Source organism: Anomaloglossus baeobatrachus, unplaced genomic scaffold (genome assembly GCF_048569485.1).
Source record: "Anomaloglossus baeobatrachus isolate aAnoBae1 unplaced genomic scaffold, aAnoBae1.hap1 Scaffold_177, whole genome shotgun sequence".
Taxonomy (NCBI): Eukaryota; Metazoa; Chordata; class Amphibia; order Anura; family Aromobatidae; genus Anomaloglossus; species Anomaloglossus baeobatrachus.
Genome location: NW_027441947.1, coordinates 426,975 through 454,934, shown reverse-complemented (window position 1 = coordinate 454,934; position 27,960 = coordinate 426,975). Strand labels below are relative to the sequence as shown.

General features: G+C 50.5%; 1 protein-coding gene across 1 annotated transcript in view; it reads left to right on the top strand.

Moving 5' to 3' along the window:
- Positions 1-27,960, top strand: part of LOC142260755 (uncharacterized) — a 114,966-nt gene that overhangs the window by 8,572 nt on the left and 78,434 nt on the right. The window lies entirely within an intron of this gene.

Below are 27,960 nucleotides of genomic sequence, written 5' to 3'. Positions count from 1 at the left end.
TTCCAACGCACCAGGGCAAATCGGGAAGAGCCGGGTACAGTCCCAGAACTGTCGCATATAATGTATGCGGCAATTCTGGGCGGCTGCTGACTGATATTGTTAGGCTGGGGGGCTCCCCATAACGTGGAGCTCCCCATCCTGAGAATACCAGCCTTCAGCCGTATGGCTTTATCTGGCTGGTATTAAAATTGGGGGGGGGGGCTGCACGCCATTTTTTTAAATTATTTAATTATTTTTTTCACTGCACAGTATAGACCCGCCCACCGGCTGTTGTGATTGGGTGCAGTGAGACACCTGTCACTCAGCGTGGGGGCGTGTCTCACTGCAACCAATCATAGGCGCCTGTGGGCGGGGAAAGTAGGGAATACGAAATTGTTTAATGAGCGGCCGGCTTTTTCAAAATAGTAAAAGCCGCCGCAGCAGTGTGAACACCGTGCAGCACCGCGCCGGGGATCGGTGAGTATGAGAGAGGAGGGGAAAATGACCGACAGACTGTGAGAGAGGGACAGAGATAGTGACGGACCGACAGAGAGAGAATAGAGACCGACTGACAGAGAATAGTGATTGACAGGTATTGTGACACATCACTCGTTTCCAGTGTTTTAAGTCCCCTTTACACACTGAGACTTTGCTGCACAGCGGGAAACAAAGGACCAAAGAATGGTCCTGAACGATTTGTAGCGATCAGCAACTTCACAGCAGGGGCCAGGTCGCTGATGTGTTTCACACACTGCAATGTCGCTGTGGAGGTCGCTATTACGTCACAAAACCGGTGAGGTTACAGCGATGTCGTTTGCGATGTTGCAGTGTGTAAAGCCACCTTTACCCAAGGCCACCCCCGGTCAGAACAATGTGATAACTACTTATCTAACTCCAAAGTCGGTAAAAAGAAAAAGCGTTACAGAGGGACCAGAACTGGAGCCAAAACAAAGCAGAAAAGGGAAAAAAGTTTATCTGCTGGATGCTTAAATAAGACAAATAATATATTTCATCTTTCGGATACACCTACTACTGCTGCAATTTCTTTACTTAATAAGGGCCTTTCTTTTTGTACCACTTTTAATATAAAAGATTTTTATTTATTTACCGATCTACAGACATTTATTAGAAAATTGACTCTGCAGAGACACTATACCATTATGGCGGGTAGGGCGACATCCAATAGTACACTGTTAGATGATTCGGTCACCGATCAATTCTTACACACTGACTTTAAAAGGACCTCTAATGTTTATCCAACGGAAAGTAAAGGACACAATTTACACACATTCTGTAAAATGGTGCTTCAGGATTTCAACCTGTTAAAAAGCCGATGTGGAAATATTCCTTGGAACTTATCCAGATCTGAAAAGAGGGCATTAAACTCACTAAAAGGGAATAATGATATTATCAGACCAGCGGATAAAGGGGGGTTGTCCTACAGAATAAATCAGACTATATAGCACAGGCTTTTAGAATCCTATCTGATCCCACGAATTATCAGCGGGTGACACAAAAGGATTAGCAACTAGAGATGAGCCACCCCCCTAGAGTTCAAGTTCGGTTCGGTTCGTCGAACGGAGAACATGTTCGTCGAACGTTCGACGAACCAATTCGAACTCCATTGAAAACAATGGCAGGCAAACACAAACACATAAAAACACATAGAAAACACCTTCTAAGGTGTCCAAAAGGTGACAAACAACTCACAAGACACCACAAACACATGGAAAAGTGACAAGGTCATATAGTCATGCGAAAACAAAAGAGCTGGACGAGTAAAAAGAGGAGGAGACAGATATCGGAGTATCTGCAAGTGAACATCGATGCCATTACTGTGCAACCTGAGCCTTGCTCATTTTGGGCTTCCAATCTGGATAAATTGCCTGAGCTTGCCACTTACGCCTTGGGGATCTTGTCATGTCCCGCAGCCAGTGTTTTCTCGGAACGTGTCTTCAGTGCTGTTGGGTGTGTGCTGACAGATAAGCGCACGCATCTGTTCAGTAACAATGTGGACAGACTAACGTTCATCAAGATGAACAAGTCATGGATCCGCAAGGACTTTTCTACCCTGTGTCATCCAGGGGAAACTAAAGGCTGGTGGATTTTTGATAGTGCTTCATGCAAATCAACTTTTTAAGTTTGCAACTGGGGGACAACTGATGCCAGTGAAGTGGTGTGTGTGGCCCAATTTTTGGAAAAGACGGAGACTGTGGTTGGAGTCCCCCTTTTTTTGAAAAATGAATCAAGATGAAGAAGTCATGGATCAGAGAGGACTTTTCTACCCCTGTGTCTTCCAAGGGAGATGAAAGGCTGGTGGATTTTTGATAGTGCTTCATTCAAATCAACTTGTTAAGTTTGCAACTGGGGGACAACTGATGCCAGTGAAGTGGTGTGTGTGGCCCAATTTTTGGAAAAGAGGGAGACTGTGGTTGGAGTCTGTTTGCTGTGTTTTACATGATTTTAGAAGGGCATAAAAAGTTGTTTAAAAGAACTGAAGTCCTCAGTGGTTGATACCTTTTAATGGCTAACTGAAAAGATGGTAATAATAGCAAGCTTTCGAGACTACTCAGGTCTCTTCATCAGGCATGGTATAACACAAAATCTGAAGAGTCACATATTTATACACAACAGGACATAGAATAGTGCAGTAAAAAAAAAACAAAAAAAAACAAACCCAAGTTATATGAAACAGAACTATCACTATGGCAGGGGGGCAAACTGTTGTGGCCAAAAATATTGCTGCAGTTCAGTGTGAAAGTTTCATTGTCCCCTGATTAGGGTCTGGTCCAGGGCTGTGACACGCTCAGATGGTCAGAGGAGCACATCTCTTGACTGATGTAAAAAGACATGAATCCATGAGACACATTCATTCCTGCTCTAGGTCATAGTCTCCTATCTCTCTGGGACTTGAAATTCCCTTTCAATACCAGCAATTTCATGTCCATGATGCTGTGGTCTGAGTTACAAAAATGTTTGGCCACAGGTAGATCTATTCTTTTTTCCTTAATTGTGTGGCGGTGAGAATTCATCCTTGTCCTGAGCTGTTGTCCTGTCTCCCCTACATACAGACCCCCAGTTGGACATTTTGTACATATAATTAAGTACACCACATTGGTTGTGGTGCAGCTGAAGGTGCCTGGGATCTTGTAGTCCTGATGTGATTTGGGAATCTTTATCCTGTCCGTTGTCAATATAAATGGACAGGCGAAGGGGCGAAGTCTTCTTCAGTTCAGTGCAGACTGAGCTATTAGACTGAGGGGATGCGTAAGTTACACTGAGAGGACCGAGGGGCTGCAGAAGTGTGAGGACTGAGGCACTGTTTAGGGTTACTTGCTGGGAGCGTTGCTTGGGGAAAGGGGTTATTATTATTTATTATTATATAGCGCCATTTATTCCATGGTGCTTTACAAGTGAAAGAGGGTTTACGTACAACAATCATTAACAGTTCAAAACAGACTGGTATAGGAGGAGAGAGGACCCTGCCAGCGAGGGCTCACAGTCTACAGGGAATGGATGATGGTACAATAGGTGAGGACAGAGCTGGTTGCGCAGTGGTGTACTGGACTGAGAGCTATTGTAGGTTGTAGGCTTGTTGGAAGAGGTGGGTCTTGAGGTTCCTCTTGAAGCTCTCCGCGGTAGGGGGGAGTCTGATATGCTGAGGTAGAGCGTTCCAGAGTATGGGGGGAGGCACGGGAGAAATCTTGTACGCGATTGTGGGAAGAGGAGATAAGAGAGGAGTAGAGAAGGAGATCTTGTGAGGATCTGAGGTTGTGTGTGACTCGCCCACCCCAGGGCTATGGGACACCCGGTGCCGGGCCGGACTAGTCCGGTGGTAGTCAGTGGTGGCTGGGCCCGGCTCCGTGGCCCTGGTGGGTGTCAGTAGAATATATGGCTTGATGAATAAAGTTTGTGTTCGTGACGCCACCTGTGGTATGCGGCAATTAAGCCGCCGCTGCTGTGTGAGGCCACCGGGATGATGTTATGGCAGCAATGGTGGTACTGCTCCCCACAGGTGGAGCAATGCCCGGGGCACAGTTGGTGCTTGTGAATGTCAATGCAGCTGAAATAACAGAGACCACTTCAAGGGTGCAGTTCAAGTTCTTTACTCACACTTCTTGTCACAGCGCTGTAGGGACCCTTGGACTGCTGGGACCACTGTCAGGGACCTCCGCCGTTTCTGGGTGATTCTGAGAGTGAAAGCCGGTACCCTTCTCTTAGTGTCTCTTTCTTCTGCTGTCTTCCTAAGCCTTGCCTTTAATAGGATAAACCTGGCTTGGCCTCCACTACAGCCTCCAGGCTGGGGGGTCACCTGTCGGCTGATTACCCCTTTTCTGAAGGTCTGCTATGGGTTCTGGCCCAGGGAGTTTACAACATTCCCTGGGCCTCGGTTTTTACTGTTTGGAGATGATCTTTGCACTCCTCCAGTCTCTAGGGACCGTCCCCTGTCGCAGCTTGGTCCCTCCACCGATGTTCTTGTGGAACAGGCCACTGTAGCTCTAAACTGCCCCGACAGCTATACAGACTACCCGTGGCCCTGCGACTCCTTCTGTCTCTTACGTGGTGTCACCTGGACCTCTGGGTCCCAGGATCTTCACCAGGAAGCGTCTCCTTCTGTTTCCCTGCTCCTGTCTGACTTGGAGCTTTCTTTCCTTCTTTCTTTCTTTCTTTCTTTCTTTCTTTCCTCCTCCTTGCCTGCCTCCAGCAGGCCTCCTCCTCCCTCCTTTCTCTCGTTCTTCTTCCCCAACTACATGCTGGCTCTTCACCCTCTCACTCCCTGAGGTAAACTGAAACTAACTTAGACCTTCCTCTCTGTCCCTGCTCTCAGATGGCTCCTCCCACCTCCCCAGTTGCTCTGTTCTACCCTATAGGAGCAGGGATGGGTCTTATGACCCCTCCCAGCATGCAGCATGGAAGGGCTGTCTGCCACTTTCCCTGGTCCTAGTGTGTTCCTAGCAATGGGTGTAGTGTGGATTTACCAGGGGACCGGAGTTCACTCTCTTCCTCTCCCAGAATGGGGCATCACACTGCTGATGGGGTGCAATGACCTGTGGCGACGGAAGCCTCAGGGGCGCCACACTCCCCCACAGCAAATCCCAGCACGTCCTCGGGCTGAAAAACAACAAAAACATGTGGAAGAACTGCAAAAACATTTTTGTTATGCAAAACATAAAACCATAAAACATTTCTTCCCTTTATGGGAGGCACAAATCTTTGAACGTTGCAAACTTCTTATAAAGAAAACTATGTGTGCACTTTCAGTTCATTGCACAGTTTGGGCACATCCCCCATAATTCTAGTAGGGGGCACAACGGGTGCAACTAATTACATTTTTGGCTACAACAAGTCCAGTAGCCCGGCAGTTCGTTTCTTTCAATCAACAATGGGACAAAATCAACCAGCCATTAAGTCCAATGGCCTGGTTACATAAGACACATACACATACCAGCCACTAAGTCCAGTGGCCTGGTAAGACATGATACAATAACAACATTCACCGGGGACCACATTCCAGTTCAGTGGCCCGGTAACACATAAACATGGGGGGTGACGTCTTCAAAAAGCATTAGGGGCAGTACAGCAGGATAGGGTGTCATCTTCAAAAAGAACATTGGGGCAGAACACAAGGGACTTCTTCAAAAAGAATGAGGGGCCGACAGGGGCTATGTACAGTTCAGCATCTCTTCATCTTTACTCACGAGGGTAGATGCTGGGGTCCCACTCCGGCATTGCTCCAGGCAGCAGGTATGCCGACGAGATCATCGTCTGGGTTCCCTGGGCGCTGGTCCCTGACCTTCGGCGCTGCTCTGCAGCCTGGATTGGAGTGGGACTGCTTGCAGGCGCTATACGGCGTTGCTGCAGAGGGCTGCTCGTCTGCAGGGGGCTGTTACTGTGATCTTTGGTGTCCTGCTTTGGCCGCGCACCTTGCATCACACAAGCCATGGAGATCCGGGTCTGTGTCTCCTGCGTGGCTGTTGCAGGCCCGCTGCTCACTTGGGCCTGCATTGAGGTAGTGCTGCGGCTGCTGCTGACAGGGGAGACGCTACACGGTGGCATAGTGCGGCGCCACTCCGGTTCTTCTGAGGCCGTCTCCTCCTCCTGCTGGTAATCCTGCACCAATCTCCGGCAGGTCAGTTCGTTTGCCAATGCGGTTTCCTTGGGGCGCAGGGGCTTTTGCAGTCCCCCACTCTCTATGGGCGCTGCGTCCCAGTGCACTCCCGGAGATGTCGTTCCCAGGAGACTCACAGTGGGACTCGGTAGGGGGCCCACTAGCTGGTCGGGGTCCACCCCTCCCCAGGCTCCGTCTGCGGGGGTTTCGGGCAGGCCTCCGGTGCCCCACCGGGCATCAGCGGGGCTGGCGGGGAAGGCCTGCGGGACAGTAGAGGGACAGGGCAGTGGCGCTTGGTGGGTCAGTGGGTCCGGATGGGTCGGGGCTTCACATTGCTCACCCGGTCGCTGCTCCGCGGCCTCCATCCTGTGGCCCACACTCTCCGGCACCATCGGTGTTTCACTCCGCCGGTCCACCTCTGCTTGCAGGTTACGCAGTCTCCGAGCCAGGATTCGCATTTCCTCCCGGAGCAGGTCCAGCTCGGGATCCATCTTCCCGGTCCCTGGGGTACACTCCTGCAGCCTCTCTGCCATGCTGCCGACCTGGGGAACGCTTGCTGGATCACTGCTTGGGTGCTCGACCACGCCACTCGGCTGCTCCCTTTCCCTTCTCGGAGGCTGGGCCGGAGGCTGTACTAGTATCTGGCGCCAGACTGGCGCCCAGCCCATCACGGCCGGCATCACTCCGCTTGCAATAAGGTACATTTTCTTTATCTGCTGGTCTGGCTTTTAAACTCTTTCTGCCAGTCGGCCAGCTTGTCTAGTCGCCATTGCTTCTTCCTCCGCCTTCCATGGCGGGCACCGCTTTGCTCTCTTTTCTTGGACAAGGGGGCGGGGCTTCTCTTCGCGCCCTTTCTTCTTTCACGCCCCCCTTCTTCCCGCGCTCAGTGTCTTCAATGGCGGCAGTTTCTCACAGTAAACACAGGCTATTTCACGATTCTTCAGGCGCACAGTACCCGGTGTGACCGGGCACGAAATCCTGTTCACAGCGCCAAAGTTGACTCGCCCACCCCAGGGCTATGGGACACCCGGTACCGGGCCGGACTAGTCCGGTGGTAGTCAGTGGTGGCTGGGCCCGGCTCCGTGGCCCTGGTGGGTGTCAGTAGAATATATGGCTTGATGAATAAAGTTTGTGTTCGTGACGCCACCTGTGGTATGCGGCTATTAAGCCGCCGCTGCTGTGTGAGGCCACCGGGATGATGTTATGGCAGCAATGGTGGTACTGCTCCCCACAGGTGGAGCAATGCCCGGGGCACAGTTGGTGCTTGTGAATGTCAATGCAGCTGAAATAACAGAGACCACTTCAAGGGTGCAGTTTAAGTTCTTTACTCACACTTCTTGTCACAGCGCTGTAGGGACCCTTGGACTGCTGGGACCACTGTCAGGGACCTCCGCCGTTTCTGGGTGATTCTGAGAGTGAAAGCCGGTACCCTTCTCTTAGTGTCTCTTTCTTCTGCTGTCTTCCTAAGCCTTGCCTTTAATAGGATAAACCTGGCTTGGCCTCCACTACAGCCTCCAGGCTGGGGGGTCACCTGTCGGCTGATTACCCCTTTTCTGAAGGTCTGCTATGGGTTCTGGCCCGGGGAGTTTACAACATTCCCTGGGCCTCGGTTTTTACTGTTTGGAGATGATCTTTGCACTCCTCCAGTCTCTAGGGACCGTCCCCTGTTGCAGCTTGGTCCCTCCACCGATGTTCTTGTGGAACAGGCCACCGTAGCTCTAAACTGCCCCGACAGCTATACAGACTACCCGTGGCCCTGCGACTCCTTCTGTCTCTTACCAGGATCTTCACCAGGAAGCGTCTCCTTCTGTTTCTCTGCTCCTGTCTGACTTGGAGCTTTCTTTCCTTCTTTCTTTCTTTCTTTCCTCCTCCTTGCCTGCCTCCAGCAGGCCTCCTCCTCCCTCCTTTCTCTCGTTCTTCTTCCCCAACTACATGCTGGCTCTTCACCCTCTCACTCCCTGAGGTAAACTGAAACTAACTTAGACCTTCCTCTCTGTCCCTGCTCTCAGATGGCTCCTCCCACCTCCCCAGTTGCTCTGTTCTACCCTATAGGAGCAGGGATGGGTCTTATGACCCCTCCCAGCATGCAGCATGGAAGGGCTGTCTGCCACTTTCCCTGGTCCTAGTGTGTTCCTAGCAATGGGTGTAGTGTGGATTTACTAGGGGACCGGAGTTCACTCTCTTCCTCTCCCAGAATGGGGCATCACACTGCTGATGGGGTGCAATGACCTGTGGCGACGGAAGCCTCAGGGGCGCCACATGTGCAGGTAGGTACCGGGAGACTAGGTCACAGATGTAGGGAGCAGACAGGTTGTGGATGGCTTTGTATGTCATGGTTAATGTTTTGAACTGGAGTTGTTGGGCGATGGGAAGCCAGTGGAGGGATCCGCAGAGTGGCGAGGCTGGGGAATAGCGAGGGGAAAGGTGGATTAAGCGGGCCGCAGAGTTTAGGATAAATTGGAGGGGTGCAAGAGTGTTCGAAGGGAGGCCAGAGAGCAGGAGGTTGCAGTAGTCGAGGCGGGAGATGATGAGGGCATGTACTAATGTTTTTGCTGATTCTTGGTTAAGGAAAGCACGGATCTGGGAGATATTTTTGAGTTGTAGTCTGCATGAGGTGAAGAGGGCTTGGATGTGTGGCTTAAAGGATAGAGCAGGGGTTGACATTTCTTCCATGTGCTGCTGGTGTTAATTTCTTGCGGCTGCATGCTGGGGGCTGATGTTACTCGTGTGGAGCGTGTGCTGGGATTTTGCATGGGTACTGAGAGATTGATGTTCCTTGTTGTGGGGGAAGGAGGTGATGTTTCTCACATGAGGCTACGTGGGAAAGGAAGGGGTGATTTTTTTGACTGTTGGTGGGCTGTATAGGGAAGGGGGTGATGTTAACACTTGGGGCTGCATTGGAAAGGGGGTGATTTTAATCGTATCAGGCTGTGTGCTAGGAGGGGCTGCGTGGGAAAGTGAGTGATATTACTTGCATGGGGTTGCATTCTAGGTGCTGATGTTGTTTGCGTGGGGTTGCGTGCAGGAGGGCTGATGTTACATGTGTGTGGAAGGGTGATGTTATGTGCAGGGGGCTCTGTGCTAAGGGAGCTGCATGGTGGGGGGTTGCATAGGGAAATGGGTGATTTTACTCGCATGGGGCATTGGCAAGTGGCTGATGTTACGTGTGTGGGACTATGTGCTTGGGGGCTGCGTTGAGGAGGGGTTATATTCTTAGCGTGGGTCTGTGAGGTGATGTATGGGGTGATGTTACTCGAATGGATCGAGATAACAGTGCAACCCAGGATTAAGTTACATAGTTAATCGCCTTCAGGGCACACTAGACAAAACACTATATGCACAATGGATATACAGATACAATGGTCAGATAGGCAGACACAGGAGGTAATACAAGAGGTATAAGTAGACTTAAATAAGTCATTTACCAGGTAGATGTTTAGGCCTTGGTGCAGGCAGAAACATGGGAGGTGTGTGGTGCCAGGGGTTTCCGATTATTTCCACCACGATACACAGCGTACCCTCCCTAGAAAACAACACTTGGCGACTGCCTGACCCTGGAAATAAGCTCTTGGTCAGTAACTCCCTTTCCCACCCACTGAATTGTTCTTCTCCCTCCCCTGGGTCTGATGGATGAAAACTCCCAAAAACCTATAATAGGTCAGAACTTCTCGCTGGGAGGTCGTAGAGAGGCTATTCTGGTGCCATTGGATCTGGACAGGCCCTACTTATGCTTGGAGACCAAATACAGCTTCACTTCCTGGCTTTTACTAGCCATTCTCCGTATCTCCCCACCCCGGGGTGCTGGAGAGAGTTGAAACCCATGTGCGTGTACAGCCTGTCCCCACGGTCCTGGAAATATAATCAATGTACGGCTAGGACATGCAATAATTTCATAATTCCTTATGGCATTATGTCTCCTGTTTGTCTCAAGAATGTAAATCCTGAACTCACAGCAGGGGGTTCATTGTGCCAATAACTTGTCTGTTGTGAATACATTTTCCAGTTTGGGGCTCCCTCTTGTGGTCAGTGCAGTTGATGTGTGGAATGAAAGCCACACACCTGTGGAGGACTGGCAATCAGGTATTTCTGATTAGACTATATAGCTGAGCAGTTTTCTCCTGTTACTTGCCGATGCTCAATGGATAACCTGTGTGTTAAGGACATTCTGAAACCAGCCCTGCTCACTACCAGAACTCCTCTCTCAGATAAGTGGTCTTTGTACCTCTGCTTATTGTTTTCACTCTCTTGTTGTTTTTTCGGTTTTGATACTAATGCTTGATTCCTATTTTGTCTGTGTGGAGTTCTTGGTGGAATTGAATCATTCCCTGCTGGGAGTGTCTGTATACTTAACTCCATGATTCTGCAATGTGTTTTGTCATGCTTGGTATTAATTCAGTCCCTCATCTATATTAGTGTTTTTGGATTCCAGTAACCGTGTGCTGAAATAGTGGAGGAGAGGTTGTGCTACCTCAGGGTTTTTCCATATCAGGCGTGCTGGTATTTATTAGGGTTTTTACGGCTGCAGACAGTGCTCCTTCCTATCCTTTCCTATACATGTAGTTTGGGCCTCACCTTTGCTGAATCTGTTTTTTAGCTTTGTATTGTGTTTTCCTATATCACCGTAGTCTTTACATGTGGGGGGCTATCTATATCGTTGGGGATTGCTCCGAGGCAGATTAGCTTTCTAATATCTCTATCTATAAGAATATCTAGTTCTCCGGCTGTGTCGAGACGACTAGGTCATCGTAGGCTCGTCCCACGGCTACTTCTAATTGTGTGTCAGGATTAGGTCTGCAGTCCGTTAAGATTCCAACCACTCTGTTACCTTTTGGGTTTCCGCGTTTTTTGATCCTCCTCGGTCCCTGAATCATAACACTTGTCCCAGCTATCAGCTGCTGGAGAGGTGAGGTTTTCCCTTTGAAGCTGGTTACACTGAACCACTTGCTGACTTCGATATCCTGTCTCAGATTCACTCTTTGAATAGGAGTCTATAGCTGCTCAACCAGATACTGTATACTGACAAGGCAAGATATCGCCCATATTTTTCACAGCGGCCAAAGTCAGAAAGATGAGTATAATTCTGTGACTCCACTGTAATTATGACCCCACTGCCCCACCACCGTGCGGAGCTGCTGCCCCACCACCGTGCGGAGCTGCCGCCCCACCACCGTGCGGAGTTGCCGCCCCACCACCGTGCGGAGCTGCCGCCCCACCACCGTGCGGAGCTGCCGCCAGACTTACACCCCACCTACTGTCTCCTCCCCAAAATCCTTTAGAATGTAAGCCCGCAAGGGCAGGGTCCTCTTCCTTCTGTACTATTCAATCTATTGTAAGCTGTATATGTATTCTGTATGTAACCCCCTTTTCATGTACAGCCCCAAGGAATCAATGGTGCTCTATAAATAAATAATAATAATTATAATAATAATAATTCCTCCTTACGGGCAGTTTGACTTGTATTAATCTATTGCTATGGTTTTGACAAAAAAAAAAAATCTTTAAAGTGATCAATTTCATTTACAGAAGAAAAGTACAGCAATGGGGTCTAATGTGGCCCCACCGTATGCCAACATTATTATGCCTGGCTTTAAAGATCATTTTGTATATCAACATTCCGTGTTTAGACACAGTGTGCGGTTATTTGGAGGCGTTTTATAGACAATGTGTTTTTGATTTGGAAGGGTGATTTACAGTCAGGGCCGGCCTTAGCCTGAATGGTGCCCTGTGCAAAACAAGCATTTGGTGCCCCCACCCTACTAATTTTTTTTACCTAGTTTCCCAGGAAACAAACGAGGACAGGAGGCCATTTTTTTTCTACATGCTAAGAAAATTAATCTCTTCTAATGTACAATAAACTCCTCCAGATTTGTGCTGGAGAATCTGCACCTCAAATCTACATTAATGTCACCATGTCTGATCTTGTTCTTATAGGGGGGTCTTCTGATTTCATCCATTTATGCTGTATCCCTGGATGTTACATCATGGATGGTACATGCGGATCTCACCAATGGGGCGCACATGTATCTGGAGAATGAGGCACTGCCGCTCTTCGTGGAGAGATGGTATAAATCCCTGTACACTTAGATGGGAGTTCTGCGTCTCTGGACTGAGAACGGCGCATGTCGTGGCCACATTGGTGGGATCAGCATCTACTATACAAATCCTGTGGATAAATGTACCAGATGATTCCAGGCAAGGCACCATGGAGCCGTCGGACGATGATGCGTGTACTCCGGACCAAAAAGTCCAAAATACAGATGTTAAAGGGGAATGTAAGAAATTAGAAAACAAATCTCTGCTTTCTACATAATAAAGTGTTCTCAGGTTATATGTGTCGCTGCGTCTCAGCTCCATTGACCTGAACAGATTGAGGTGCAGTACCACATACACACCATAAGGACAGAAGGTGCTGTGTATGTGTCACTGCCTCTCAGCTCCACTTACCTGAACACAATGAGGTGCAGTACCACATACACACCATAAGGACTGGGGGTGCTGTGTATGTGTCACGGCTTTTCAGCTCCACTGTCCTGAACAGACTGAGGTGCAGTACCACATACACACCATAAGGACGGGGGGTGCTATGTATGTGTCACTGCCTCTCAGCTCCACTGACCTGAAGACACTGAGATGAAGTACCACATACACACCATTAGGACGGGGGGCGCTGTGTATGTGTCGCGGCTTTTCAGCTCCAATGACCTGAGCAGACTAAGCTGCAGTATCACATACACACCATGAGGGAGGGGCACTTTGTATGGAGTAACTATGGCATATATACTGTAATCCCTTTATTAATCAGTCTGGGCTCACACCAGCTGGCAATGCTGCAAATAATTTTGTTGGAAAATTTGTAAGATAAATCCATTCTGAATCATGTGATATTATGCAGAATATTCTGCTTCTCCCTGCTCTGCTGCCCTAGACTGACCAGTGTCTCCCCTAGGTTTGACATTCTGCACATTAACCGGCCGGATCTCCAAAGTGGGTTATATACGCTGTGAGGATTTCATTTGCCAATCTGAGTGGTCATGTGATCGCTCACCAGTGATTTGCAGACTGGGGGTCATCTGCAGAATGACATCTCCTCCTGCTTCTCTCATTGTTATAATTTTCTCATTGTTATACTTTTCAATTTGAGAGAAACAGACATCATTCGGTAGATGACCACACATTGCAAATCACATGTGATCGATCAGATGACAACAACTCGAATCGGCAAGTGAAATCCTAGCAGAGAGCATATTACACACCTTTAGGATATGGCAGGTAAATATTCAGAATTACATTACACACTATACGTGACAGGTACAGGGCATATGTAGGGTCTATAATAAATATACATGTATCTATTACCCCCTACACATGCTCTGCACCCACTCTGACCGCAGCTGCAGGGCACACTGGCATCACGTCACAGGCTCCCCCTGATGTCATTACACTATCTCAGACCCACAGCTGCAGAGCAAGGACGAAACGGAGCCAGTGGCCATCAGCTCCTCAATGGTGTTCAACCATGCATCCGAGGAAACAGCAATGGCCCCCATCACCCACAGGCCCAGTCGTTTTAGATACTATAGATGCAGGGTCGGACTGGAGTGTATGGGTCCACAGGAGTTAAATCTAGAGGCAACACCACAACTATATGCAAATACCTGCAGCAGCCCCCACACAGCCTCCTATGCACAGCAGGAGCCCCCACACAGCCTCCTATGCACAGCAGGAGCCCCCACACAGCCTCCTATGCACAGCAGGAGCCCCCACACAGCCTCCTATGCACAGCAGAAGCCCCCACACAGCCTCCTATGCACAGCAGGAGCCCCCACACAGCCTCCTATGCACAGCAGGAGCCCCCACACAGCCTCCTATACACAGCAGGATCCCCCACACAGCCTCCTATACACAGCAGGAGCCCCCACATTGCCTCCTATAAACATCAGGAGCCCCAACACAGTCTTCTACACACAGCAGGAGCCCCTATACACAGCAGGAGCCCCCCCACAGCCTCTTATACACAGCAGGAGCACCCATACAGCCTCCTTTGTACAGCAGGCAACCCCACACAGCCTCCTATGCAAAGCAGAAGCCTACACACAGCTTTCTATACACAGCAGGAGCCCCCACAAAGCCTTCTATACACAGCAGGAGCCCTCATACAGACTCCTATACACAGCAGGAGCCTCCACACAGGCTCCTATGCACAGCAGGAGCCCCCACACAGGCTCCTATGCACAGCAGGAGCCCCCACACAGTCTCCTATGCACAGCAGGAGCGCCTACACAGCCTCCTATGCACAGCAGGAGCCCCCACACAGCCTCCTATGCACAGCAGGAGCCCCCACACAGCCTCCTATACACAGCAGGAGCCCCCACATTGCGTCCTATACACAGCAGGAACCCCTACACAGTCTTCTACACACAGCAGGAGCCCCTATACACAGCAGGAGCCCTCACACAGCCTCCTTTGTACAGCAGGTAACCCCACACAGCCTCCTATGCAAAGCAGAAGCCTATACACAGCCTTCTATACACAGCAGGAGCCCCCACAAAGCCTTCTATACACAGCAGGAGCCATCACACAGCTTCCTATACACAGCAGGAGCCTCCACACAGGCTCCTATACATAGAAGTGACCTCCACATAGCCTCCTATATACAGCAGGGGCCTCCACATAGCCTCTTATATAGAGCAGGGGCCCCTACATAGCCTCTTATGTACAACAGAAGCCCCCACAGATCCCATATAGACATAAAGGCAGTGACCTCCTCAGTGCTTTCTATATACAGCAGGGGCCCCCACATAGCCTCTTATATATAACAGGAGCCCCCACAGATCCCATATAGACATTAAAAAAAAATATACTCACCTAATCCTGATTCCCAGCACCGCAGCTTTCATCTCCTCTTCTATGGTGGCCTCCAGAGGCAGCGCGATGCAATGATGTCACTGCACCGCGTTCGTGGGCATATGGTCTTCTAAGCCACAGGCCTGTAGCAATCTGAGGCTTAGGAAACAGGCAGTGATAGAGCATGAAACTCTTCCTCCATTCTCTGACACAGGATTGAACTGTATCAGGGCAATGCGACGCCGACACAGTTTAGTACGGTGGTTGCAGAAGATTCCGTGCTTTGGGCAAGAAGTTCTGGGCTGGAGCCCCGCATCTTTGATGCCAGTGGTGCCCTTGCCGGCGGGTCCCCTCTATATCCAGTTGGAGAGCCCACCGGGGCATTCACCAGTGTCTCAGTGTGCCAGACCAACGCTGGATAGATGATAGACAAATACATATCAGACAGACAGATCAATAGACAGATAATATATAGAGAGATACTGTAGATAATAGATAGAGGGATAGATAGATATATGATTGATAGATAGATAATAGACAGGCAAATAGATGGATAGACAAAAATAGATGGATAGATAGATATATAGTAGAGAGATATACAGACTGATAAATAATGGAGAGATAGATAGATAGATAATAGCGAGATAGACAGAAAGACAGATATATACCGTAATAGAGACATAGATGGATAGACAAATATATAATTGAGAAATAGATAGAAAAGACAGATAGATTAGATAGATAATAAAGAGATACAGACAGATATAGACAGATATATAATAGATAGCTAGACAGACAGAGGGATAGATAGATAGATAGACATAGACAGACAGCCAGAATGGATGTATAGACAGACAGACAGCTAGATATTGCACAGTATACAGGACACACAAGTTATACATCACACATTCAGACAGCACATAATACATTACAGATATGACACACAGCCCATTATACTCACATACAAGTTACTTCCTGGGCTCCAGGATTTTAGTGGGGCTTTAGCAGCATCTCTAGTACTGCAGGCGCCCCTCCCCCCTCTCTCTGGTAAAGACGGGAGAAGAGAGGAAACCGAGCCCAGGAAAGGTGAGGGCACCCCCTGCTGTAGATTGTGCAGAGCGGGAGGAGACTAAACACAGGGCACAGAGGAGGGTGCTGACTGCTGGAGGCTGTGCAGAGTGGGAGCAGACAGTAGAGCCGAGAGGAGGGGAGGGCGCCCTCTGCTGGAGCCTGTGCAGAGAAGGAGCAGCAAAGTTAAAGTGAATTGCTGCTTCTCAGGCGCCTCCTCTGCTGTCTGCCAGCCGGCGCCCTGTGCGACTGCACCACTCGCACATAGGTAAAGCCGGCCATGATGGGTGGGGACTGTAGGAAGGATGGATGGGGCACATCCAGGGTGGGGACTGTGGGGGCACATCTAGGGTGGGGGTTATGGAAGTCCATGGCTTAAGATGGGGCATATTCAGGGTGGGGACTGTAGGAAGGATGGATGGTTCATATCCAGGGTGGGGACTACTGTGGGGGCACATCTAGGGTGGGGGCTATGGAAGTCCATGGCTTATGATGGGGCATATCCAGGGTGGGGACTGTAGGAAGGATGAATGGGGCATATCCAGGGTGGGGACTACTGTGGGGGCACATCTAGGGTGGGGGCTATGGAAGTCTATGACTTATGATGGGGCATATCCAGGGTGGGGACTGTAGTAAAGATGGATGGGGCACATCCAGGGTGGGGACTGTGGGGGCACATCTAGGGTGGGGGCTATGGAAGTCCATGGCTTATTATAGTTCTCTTTCTCAAAGTCTATGACATTCGCTCACATAGTGTGCTGCTATCTCCACTGCGCTCTCTTCTTCCCCCAGCAGGATATATGTTTCCTCGTCCTCCTTAATGGAGCTGAAATCCGGGAAGAGATGGGAGAGCCTCCTGAAGTGAGTGTCCCTCACTGCTGAGTACTTGGTGCAGTGTAGCAGGAAGTGGGTTTCATCCTCCAGGGCCTCCAGGTCACAGTGTTGGCACAGTCTGTCCTCCCTGGGCTTGTAGCTCTGCTTGTGGATTTGATGGCTAGACTGTGGGCACTGAGTCTATATCGGCTCAGGGTTTTGCGGTCTCTGGGGTCTGGGAGTTTTCCAGATATGGGGCCAGTCTGTAGTCTCTCTGTAGACTCTGGTACGTGCTCAGTTTCTGTGAGGTGTTGATGTCGGTCCTCCAGTCACTGACATACCTCTCCGGGCCCTCGTCTACCATCTTCCTGATTGTGGTTTTTGTAAGACTGCTGTGATTGGTTATTTTATCCAGTCGGGTTTGCGAGAGCTGTGCCAGGGGTCCTGGTTCATCTGGACCACGTGTATATATCAGAGCTTTGTGGTAATAGGAGCTTGGATGGCTACTCTGTAGGTGAGCCTGAAATGATAGTGACCTCTTCAGAGCTGCTAGGTGTAGAGGGAATCTGCCCAGCTCAGCTCGACAGGCGCTGTTGGAAGTGCTTCGATGGACCTGGAGAAGGTGCTTACAGAATTCCAGGTGAAATGTTTCTGTTGGGCTGGAATCCGACCTTGACCAATCTGGGTAAGTGTGAGGGCCCCAGACTTCGCTGCCGTACAGGAGGATTGGGACGATGATGGAATCGAATCTAGTGTGCGGCTCTGCAGGTGGAGGTAGAGTGCTGCATACACTGAGGAGCTGATCATGTGACCCCTGACTCCTCCCCTCCATGTGACATCATCACAGGCCCTGTAAGCACAGAGCAGCCATATATCTAGTGTGCGGCTCTGCAGGTGGAGGTAGGTGCAAAGTCTCTATTATTTTGGGGTCATCATTATCATTAACCCCTTCATTTCTCAACTATTTTCAACTTTAACCAGTTCAAGACTAGTTTCCTGCTATTCCTAACCGACTCATTTACATTCAGTTTAACCATACCTCCCAACCGTCCCGGATACAGCGGGACTCTCACGCTTTTGAGCCTTTGATCCCGAGTCCCGCCCGTGGGCCTGAGTATCCCGTGGCTCCACCCACCCACTGTAGCCCCGCCTCGCTGTTTCTCCCTTCTATTCATTACAGAGCCGAGCGCGCACCTTGAAACTCCTGTGACTGCTTCTGAGGTATGAATCACCCCCTGCAGCAGAGCGGACATCCCCAGCCCCGGAGCAGATCTTCTATTAGCTTACCGATCAGTGGTCTCCTGCCTGTGGAGCTGCTGGGTCCTAGCTGTCCAACAGCTTCAGCTCTGCTTTATCCTGGCTCCCCTACCAGTTAAAGGGAACCTGTCAGCAGAAATTTCGCAATAAAACTAAAAGATTCCCCTCTGCAGCTCCTGGGCTGCATTCTAGAAAAGTTCCTATTGTTATTGTGCCCCCTTTGAAACCTAAAAAAGTACTTTATAAAGCCTTACCTTTTTGTATGCAAATGTTTTTTTATGGTCACGGGCGCGGGCTGTCTGGCGTCCGTTATTCCCCCTCCTGCCGCTTTACGCAGTCCCCCATTGCTCATTTACATACATGAGGACGCCTTCCTCATGTAACTGTCCTCCCGAAGTTTTGCGCATGCCCAGTGACACTCTCGCGGGACTGAGCACTGTGCAAAGTGTGAATGCTTTTGAGGTGATTGCGCAGGTGCGAGATTATGGGCGGCGCTGTGATTGTCATCAGCAGCGTCATCCAAGTACCCGCCCATAATCTCATGCCCGCACTTTTCCCTCTGACTCCACTGTTATGCGCAAGCGCTGGCCATATGAGCCATGTTACCTATTACCGTGGGCACGAGATTATGGGCGGCGCTGTGATTGTCATTAGCAGCGTCATCCAAGTACCCGCCCATAATCTCGTGCCCGCGCTTCTCACTCTGCCTCCACTGTTATGCGCAAGCGCTGGCCATTACCTATTACCGCTTGCATGAGATTATGGGTGGGTACTTGGATGACTTTGCTGATGACAATCACAGCGCCGCCCATAATCTTGCGCCTGCGGTAATAGGTAACGTGGTTCATATGGCCAGTGCTTGCGCATAACGGTGGAGGCAGAGTGAGAAGCGCAGGCACGAGATTATGGGCGGGTACTTGGATGAAGCTGCTGATGACAATCACTGCGCCGCCCATAATCTCGCGCCTGCGCAATCACCTCAAAAGCGTTCACACTTTGAACAGTGCTCAGTCCCGCAAGAGTGGCAGTGGGCATGCGCAAAACTTCGGGAGGGCAGTTACATGAGGAAGGCGTCCTCATGTATGGAAATGAGCAATGGGGGACGGCGTACAGCGGCAGGAGGGGGAATAACGGACGCCAGACAGCCCGCCCCCATGACCATAAAAACAGATTTGCATACAAAAAGGTAAGACTTCATAAAGTATTTTTTTAGGTCTCAAAGGGGGCACAATAGCAACAGGAACCTTTCCAGAATGCAGCCCAGGAGCTGCAGAGGGGAATCTTATTTTTTTTGCTACATTTCTGCTGACAGGTTCCCTTTAAAGGGAACCTATCAGGTGCAATATGCACTCAGTGCCAGGAGCAGTTCTGGGTGTATATTGCTATTCCCTGCCTAACTGTCCCTGTATACACTAGCATAGATAAAGGCATCTATAGAAAAAGTATTTTTAAAGATCTTATATCTTATGCTAATTAGCGCGGGGACTAGTCCCAAGGGCGTTACTTCACTTGGCTAGTCGGCTCACATAGCGTGTTAGTACTCACACAGGGGCGTAATAACATGCTAACATGCTATGTGAGCCGACTAGCCAAGTGAAGTAACGCCCTTGTGACTAGTCCCCGCGCTCATTAGCATAAGATATAAGATCTTTAAAAATATTTGTTCTAATGATCTCTTTATCTATGCTAGTATATACAATGACAGTTAGGCAGGGATTAGCAATATTCACCCAGAACTGCTCCTGGCTCTGAGTGCATATTGCACCTGATAGGTTCCCTTTAAAGGGAACCTGTCACCAGATTTGGGGCCTATAAGCTGCGGCCACCACCAGTGGACTCTTATATACACATTCTAACATGCTGTATACATACCTCCCAACCATCCCGGATACAGCGGGACTGTACCGGATTTCAGCGGGTGTCCCGGTGTCACGATCGTGAGGCTTTTGTCCTGTGGCTCCGCCCACCCGCTCTCTGCCCATCTGACTTTCTCCCCCTCCTAATGCACATGAGCAGAGCCGAGCGCTGCTTCACTGCTCTGGCTCTGTGGTGCCGCTGTTATGGGTGGGCGGCAGCAGCATTTCCCTGGCTGCCGGCGCTTTAAATCGGTACCTGCAGCTCAGCGTGCACTCACTGCTCTCAGCTGGGCTGCTTGTCTACTGAAGTGCATCTGTGGGCGGAGCTACGGAGCAACATGCTGAGCTCTGTCCACAGATGAAGAGACTGGAGGAAGAGGAGCTGCAGCACCAAGGAACGCTGTATGTGACCCCCCCACCTACCCAGAGCTGTATGCCCCAACCCCCTCCTCACCAGAGCTATATGCCTCCAGTCACCTCCCTCACCACATCTGTATGGCCCCCTCACCAAATTTGTATGCCCCCCCACCAGATCTATATGCCCCCCAGCACCCCCCAACTCTGTATGCCTCCAGCCCCTCTCCCATCAGATATGTATCCCCCAACCCCCCCTCACCAGATCTGTATGCCCCAGCAGTCCTCTCCTCACCAGAGCTATATGCCTCCAGCCACCCCCCCTCACCAGATCTGTGTGCCCCCCAGCCCCCACACCAGATTTGTATGCCCCCATCCCCCCCATCGGAGCTGTATGTGCCCCCAGAGCTGTATAAGCCCCAACACCAGCCCCTTAGTAATATCTATGCTTCCAGTAATTTGTATGCCCCACAGTAAAGTGTACTTCCCCCAGTAATGTGTATACCCCTTAGTAACGTGTATGCCCCTCAGTGAAAAACACAGACATTCTTCACTGACTTGTTAAACACGCATATGTCCCTTCATACTCCGTGATTCACGGCACACAGTGGTTGTCCATGTGCAATCCATGATACGTGATCCGTACTCCGTGATTGCACATGGACATATACTCACCTGCCCCCGCTCCTGCTCTCCGTGGTGCTGAAGAGTTCCGCGATTCAGCATCCAGCCACTGCTCTCTCACCTCTGCAGCTACTTCCGGGCTGGCTCTGGCTGCATAAATGAATACGCATGCCATAATGTGCCGGTCAGGAAGAAGCAGAGAGCAGCTACTGAATTCAGCATCGCTGGAGAAGGTGAGTTGAAAAAGCTTTTTATTTTAAATGTACATGTTTTTCTGGTACGTGTTTCATGGATCACACCATAGTGTGGTCTGTGGGACATCAGTGATGCCAGAAAAACAACTGGACATGTTTCTGTGCGGCAATCACGGATACGCATGTAGGCCACACGGAGACACGGTCAGTGAAAAATCACTGATGTGTGTGCAGACCCATTGATTATGATGGGTCTGCATAGGTCAGTGATTCTGGTACGTATAAAAACTAGCACATACATACCAGAATCACTGACATCTGAAACAGGCCTAATATGTATGCCCCTCAAGTACTGTCTATGCCCCCAGCCCCTCCTGTGCTGTGTATACTGTAGCCCCCAGCCCCTCCTGTGCTGTATATACTGTAGCCCCCAGCCCCTCCTGTGCTGTATATACTGTAGCCCCCAGCCCCTCCTGTGCTGTATATACTGTAGCCCCCAGCCCCTCCTGTGATGTGTATATACTGTAGCCCCCAGCCCCTCCTGTGCTGTATATACTGTAGCCCCCAGCCCCTCCTGTGCTGTATATACTGTAGCCCCCAGCCCCTCCTGTGATGTGTATATACTGTAGCCCCCAGCCCCTCCTGTGCTGTATATACTGTGATATATATATATATATATATATATATATATGTAGTGTATGTATCACAGGGGAGGATGGGGGTTTTATATATTAGTATATAAAACCCCCATCCTCCCTTGTGATACATACACAGCGGTGTCAGTGTGCACTGTGCGTGGCTAGGTCTGTTAAAGTGTTGCCAAGTGATCACATGCCGAGGAGGAGCTGGACAGAGACAAGCGGGGTAGGTGAGTGCGGCTGCTGCCGGCTTCCCCATATTATTACCTCCAATGTGTGTATATGTATGATGTATATATCCATGTATGTCAGTGTAGATGACTGTGTATAGATTTGTCTGTTTATATATATTTAAGGGAATTTGTCTTCAAATATGTACCGTATATGTGCGTATGCCTGTACCCACGATCAGGACTCACTGTGTCCTGGAGGCAGCGGGTCCTGACCTGCGGGGCTGCACGTCTCCTCCGCAGGAGACCGCAGCTGCCTGTGCCCATGATCAGGACTCGCTGTGTCCTGGAGGCAGCGGGTCCTGACCTGCGGGGCTGCATGTCTCCTCCGCAGGAGAACGCAGGAGACCGCAGCTGCGTGTGCCCATGATCAGGACTCGCTGTGTCCTGGAGGCAGCGGGTCCTGACCTGCGGGGCTGCACGTCTCCTCCGCAGGAGACCACAGCTGCCTGTGCCCATGATCAGGACTCGCTGTGTCCTGGAGGCAGCGGGTCCTGACCTGCGGGGCTGCACGTCTCCTCCGCAGGAGACCACAGCTGCCTGTGCCCATGATCAGGACTCGCTGTGTCCTGGAGGCAGCGGGTCCTGACCTGCGGAGCTGCACGTCTCCTCCGCAGGAGACCACAGCTGCCTGTGCCCATGATCAGGACTCGCTGTGTCCTGGAGGCAGCGGGTCCTGACCTGTGGGGCTGCACGTCTCCTCCGCAGGAGACCACAGCTGTTTGTGCCCACAATCAGGGTTCAGTGCGCTTCGGTCTCCTGCTGTGTTCTCCCTACGGAGGACGCATGCAACTGCAGCAAACAATTGATATGCTGCAGTCTGGAAAGCCGCTCCGCAGGTCAGTGTTTGCTGCAGAAAAAACAAGCACAGTGGGCACGGGATTTCTAGAAACCCTCCACTGTGCTTGTACTGTACAACGCAGGGTTTTAGACACAGCAAAAACACGCTACATCCAAAATGCTGCAAATACTGATCGTGAGCACGCAGCCTTAAGCAATGTGATCAGCAGTGCTGAAAAGGATTGGATGTGGGCGTGACAGATTGCAAAATGGGTGTGTGACGGGGGTGTACAACAGAGCAAAGGATGGACGAGGCCGAGGGACGATCCAACAGGTTTATTAACAGGAATACAAGAACAGCACACGATAAGTCCACGTAAAACAGATTCGGGGGCCCTTCCCGACAATCCTTGGACCGGATAACAAAGCAATCGTCCTTACAGTAGTCCAAAGAGTTCCACACAATCCTACGGGCCGCCACACAGGCCTAGCTCCGTCCGTGTCCACAGCCACCCAGGCTGGGGCTCCTGCTCTCTTCAAGTTTCAGCTCACTCTGAAGTTACAAAAAGGGAAATGCATTGTCTGTGCTCCTTGACCAGCCCACCATGTTCAGGGGGTGGGGGTCACACATCCTATCATCAATGGTTTGGTCCATCACAGGGCTCTGATATGTCTGCCAGCCACAGTAGATGAAGGGATCCCCTGCTGTGCAGAACAATGACTATTCCTTCACTGGCCAATGCAATTACAGATTAGATACACAACTCTGGAAAGAAGAGGACAGGCTATTTACATAATCACATTAGATGCCAAGACTACAATTGTATGAGAGAGACACATCGAGATCAGTAGCTCCCCCAAGGAAATACATGAATTACAACTAATACAACCAGGGAAATATGCATATCATGACATAGTATCACAGCATATACAGTGAGAGGGTAAATTACATCTTCACAATCCCTCCCCCTCCCAACTTGTGTACGTACTAGGGACCTCTACAGGTCACTGGTTAAGTACACACAGGCAGAGCGTTACTTACATGTGGCTTCATGCAGCCACGAATTGGCATCGTAGCTCTCCCACATCATTGCCCAGGAGAACAGCTGCAGGCACACCACCCATCACCCCAACCACACATCGCCTGACCCCAAAACCAAAGTTCAGATCCACAGTGGCTGTGGGAATAGTCCTCCATTGTCCACCAGCCAGTTCAATAACAATCCCAGGTCCTCTATGGATTGCCTCAGGCCGAACCACTCGGGGATCAGCCAGTGTGAGGAAAGCACCCGAGTCACAAAATCCAACAAGTCTCTGTCCATCCAGCACAACCTCCTGCAAGTGCTTACCTCGATGAGCAGAAGTCGTCATAGCTGCGGGTCGCACCCCGTAAACTCCTGGTGGTGCAACATGGGGGGCTGAGTCACTAGGCCAGTCCTCGCATAACGGTGCCACATCTTCCTCCATGGCACTGGGCTGTAAATAATTAACAATCCGATTGGGTGCAGGATCAGTCCTCATTTGAACAGCTGGGCAGGAGACTTGCCGATGCCCTGGCTGTCCACATTGATAGCATCTGAGCTGGGTCTCCCTCCATCCAAGGCGTCCTCTTGGGTAAGGGGTAGGGGAACTTGGAGGCCGGCTCCCACCTGAAGGTGCTGTAGGGGTTTGAGGATGATTCCTCCATGGCCTGGCTGGGCATGAGGCCTGCAAATGCCCGGGATGCCTACAAACATAACACCTGCGCTCTGTTACTTCCTCTCCCCGGCGTATTCCAGAAAGTGCAGTAGAAGCAACTGGAGGCACATTAACACGGGTATCAACATGTGGTGGCTTAGAGGAACGGGGAACAATGGGGACAGAATAACTGGGGGCATCCGGTGTTGTGGAGCTGTTAGGCGTCTCTCCATCCTCCAACAGAACCCTCCACTGAGGCTTGATGGTGAGAGCCTCATCAGCGAGAGCAGCAGCTTCCTCCACTGTCGCTGGTTTTCTCTCACGCACCCATTCCCGGATCTCAGCGGGGCACTGGGCAAAGAATTGTTCTTTTAGGATGACCTGCAGGAAGGTCTCCCAAGATAAGGCCTCCTCTGCCTCCAGCCAGCGATTACATATTTGTTTGAGTCTATGAGCATATATCTTAAAAGACACTTCCCCATCACAGGCTAAAGCACGGAACTGAGTCCTGTAAGTGTCTGGCGTTACAGCATAATGTTCTAGAATAGTCTGTTTAATATCCGCATACTCACAGTTCCACCGAGGGTCCATAGCTCTATAGGCTTCAGCAGCTCCCCCCTCTAGGAGCCCAACCAGATGCCGGACACGCTCCCTGTCCGGGACTTCCATTAATCGACACTGATGCTCAAAGTCCTGGAAGAAGCCCTCAATGTCGCCTGCAGCCTCATTAAACGGCTTAAAGTCTTTGCGGGACACCCTGGGAAGTTCCCTCATGTTGGGTGCTGGGGTTACAGTCTGTCTGGAACCTCTCGCGGCTTCCACAGCGAGCTGCTTATCCAGCAATGCCATCTCCTCCATCCTGCGCTCCTTCTCTTTAGCTCCACGCATGGCCTCCCTCTTATCTTCTATGGTGGCCTCATCTCCAAGCAGTGCCCTCTCCTCCTTGTACCACACAACCCATTGACTTTTTTGGGTATTTACCTCCGGCTCCCGTCTTTGCTCCCCTTGCTGTGGAAATTGTTCCTCGGTGCCATCTTGCAGGCAAGCGTGTTCCAATGCCTCAATTAGTTGCTCCTTAGAGAGTCCTTTGTAGCCGACACCTAATCCACGGGCCTTTGTTTGTAGGCTCACCACAGTCCAGTTCCTGTATCCTGAGGTTCTGGTTTCAGACGTCGATTGGCTGTTGTCCTCCATTTCTTCTGCTCTGATCCCAGCGCTGCCAACCAGTTTGTGACGGGGGTGTACAACAGAGCAAAGGATGGACGAGGCTGAGGGACGATCCAACAGGTTTATTAACAGGAATACAAGAACAGCACACGATAAGTCCACGTAAAACAGATTCGGGGGCCCTTCCCGACAATCCTCGGACCGGATAACAAAGCAATCGTCCTTACAGTAGTCCAAAGAGTTCCACACAATCCTACGGGTCGCCACACAGGCCTAGCTCCGTCCGTGTCCACAGCCACCCAGGCTGGGGCTCCTGCTCTCTTCAAGTTTCAGCTCACTCTGAAGTTACAAAAAGGGAAATGCATTGTCTGTGCTCCTTGACCAGCCCACCATGTTCAGGGGGTGGGGGTCACACATCCTATCATCAATGGTTTGGTCCATCACAGGGCTCTGATATGTCTGCCAGCCACAGTAGATGAAGGGATCCCCTGCTGTGCAGAACAATGACTATTCCTTCACTGGCCAATGCAATTACAGATTAGATACACAACTCTGGAAAGAAGAGGACAGGCTATTTACATAATCACATTAGATGCCAAGACTACAATTGTATGAGAGAGACACATCGAGATCAGTAGCTCCCCCAAGGAAATACATGAATTACAACTAAAACAACCAGGGAAATATGCATATCATGACATAGTATCACAGCATATACAGTGAGAGGGTAAATTACATCTTCACAGGGTGTGGTTAGGGGGCGTGGCTTAAAATTGCCGCGGCGCGCGTAGCGCGCCACATACTTTGTCCCTCTTTCTCATCTTTAAATGTTGGGAGGTATGCGAGTGTAAGAAGAGAAGTGAGTTTCTGTTTTGATTTTAGAAGCGTGTGAAGGAACACACGGCCGGTGTGTCTCGGAGGATTGGAGTTTTTCTTCTGAATAGAGAGAGAGACTCGCAGATAACAGGGAACAAGCGAGGAATCTGAAGCAAGAAGAAGATTTTGATCTCCTTAACCTGGCCCAGGAGAAGTGCGCACCTCCGGATGAGACTGTTGTTGGGGGCCCCCGGGACTGGATCCACGTCCCCAGTATCACTGTGAGTTGAATATTGTGCACATACTAGGGGCTAAAGTAGGCTTCAGTAGGTAGAACACGGCATCCGTGTGGCCCGTTTAGCAGAGGCCAGAGAGGTTACGTGTAGGGTAGCATTGTACCTGACTGTTTTTGTGTTTCTTGAACCTGTAATAGTTGGAGCACCGTGCTATTGAGCGGACCAGCTAGAGAATACAAAAGTGTTGTTAAATCACGTTTTGCCACTGTATACCCCGTGCCTGAACCTGCCTTCTCCACATCTTTCCCCGCCTGTTAATAAATACACCCTTGTTGTTCGCACCTCGTCTTGTGTACTGTAACCTACTCTGCACTGCGGTGGTCCTCTCGGCAATCGCTTCAAGTGGCGCTGCGAGCAGGGTACGGTCACCAAGATGGAGGCAGCAGACAGCAACGGCGGGAACGCTAATATTAATGGGGGTGCTGTGGGCAATGGTGGAACCCCTGCAAGGACACTTCCAATGGGCACCATATTTAGTGTGCTACCAAAATTCGATGGCAATAACATGGCACTGTGCAACTGGGTGTCCCGGCTGCAGAGCTCCCTGAAAGTGTATAACATCGGCCCAGAGCTTGAGGTGGACATCGCTTTGACTGCCCTAGAGGGAGAAGCCCGTAGAAATGTCTGTCTACAACCAGAACCCACCCGTAGTACCCTGAAAGAGTTAGTTGGATTCTTGGAAGAGATCTATGGCGAGACTGCTAGCGCGGGACATCTTCGCGCCAAATTTTTTTCGAGGCTGCAACGGGAAAAAGAAGGGATCTCTCAGTATGCAACAGCACTACAAGAAGTGTTAGCGGAGGTCCAGAGAAAGGAGTCAGATGGACTCGGCCGCATAGGCTCTACCGACCGGATACTCCGGGAACAGTTGGGATTGCATAGCGTATCCTTGCGGCGAGCCCTGGCAGAACAGGTCCGGGCGAATCCGGCTCTTACTTTTCGTCAAATCCTAGCAGAAGCAGTAGCCCGAAGTAAAGAAGAAAGTTACGCATCTGGGGTGGTGCGCGTCCAAACCGCCACCTCCAGAGTGGACCCAAACTGCCAGGTGGGACTGGTCCAGGTGGTGCAAGATTTACAGAAATCCGTTCTCAACGTACAGGAGAAGCTGACCCAGATGGAGCAAAGAATGAGGGACTTGTCTGGTGAACATCCCTACCCAGCTGCATGCTCTTCCTTCCAACCTGGCCCATCATACTCACGCAATAATTCTTCGGCTCTACCAATGGGGGACTGGAGGCTGCCAGCTTCCTCTCGTCAG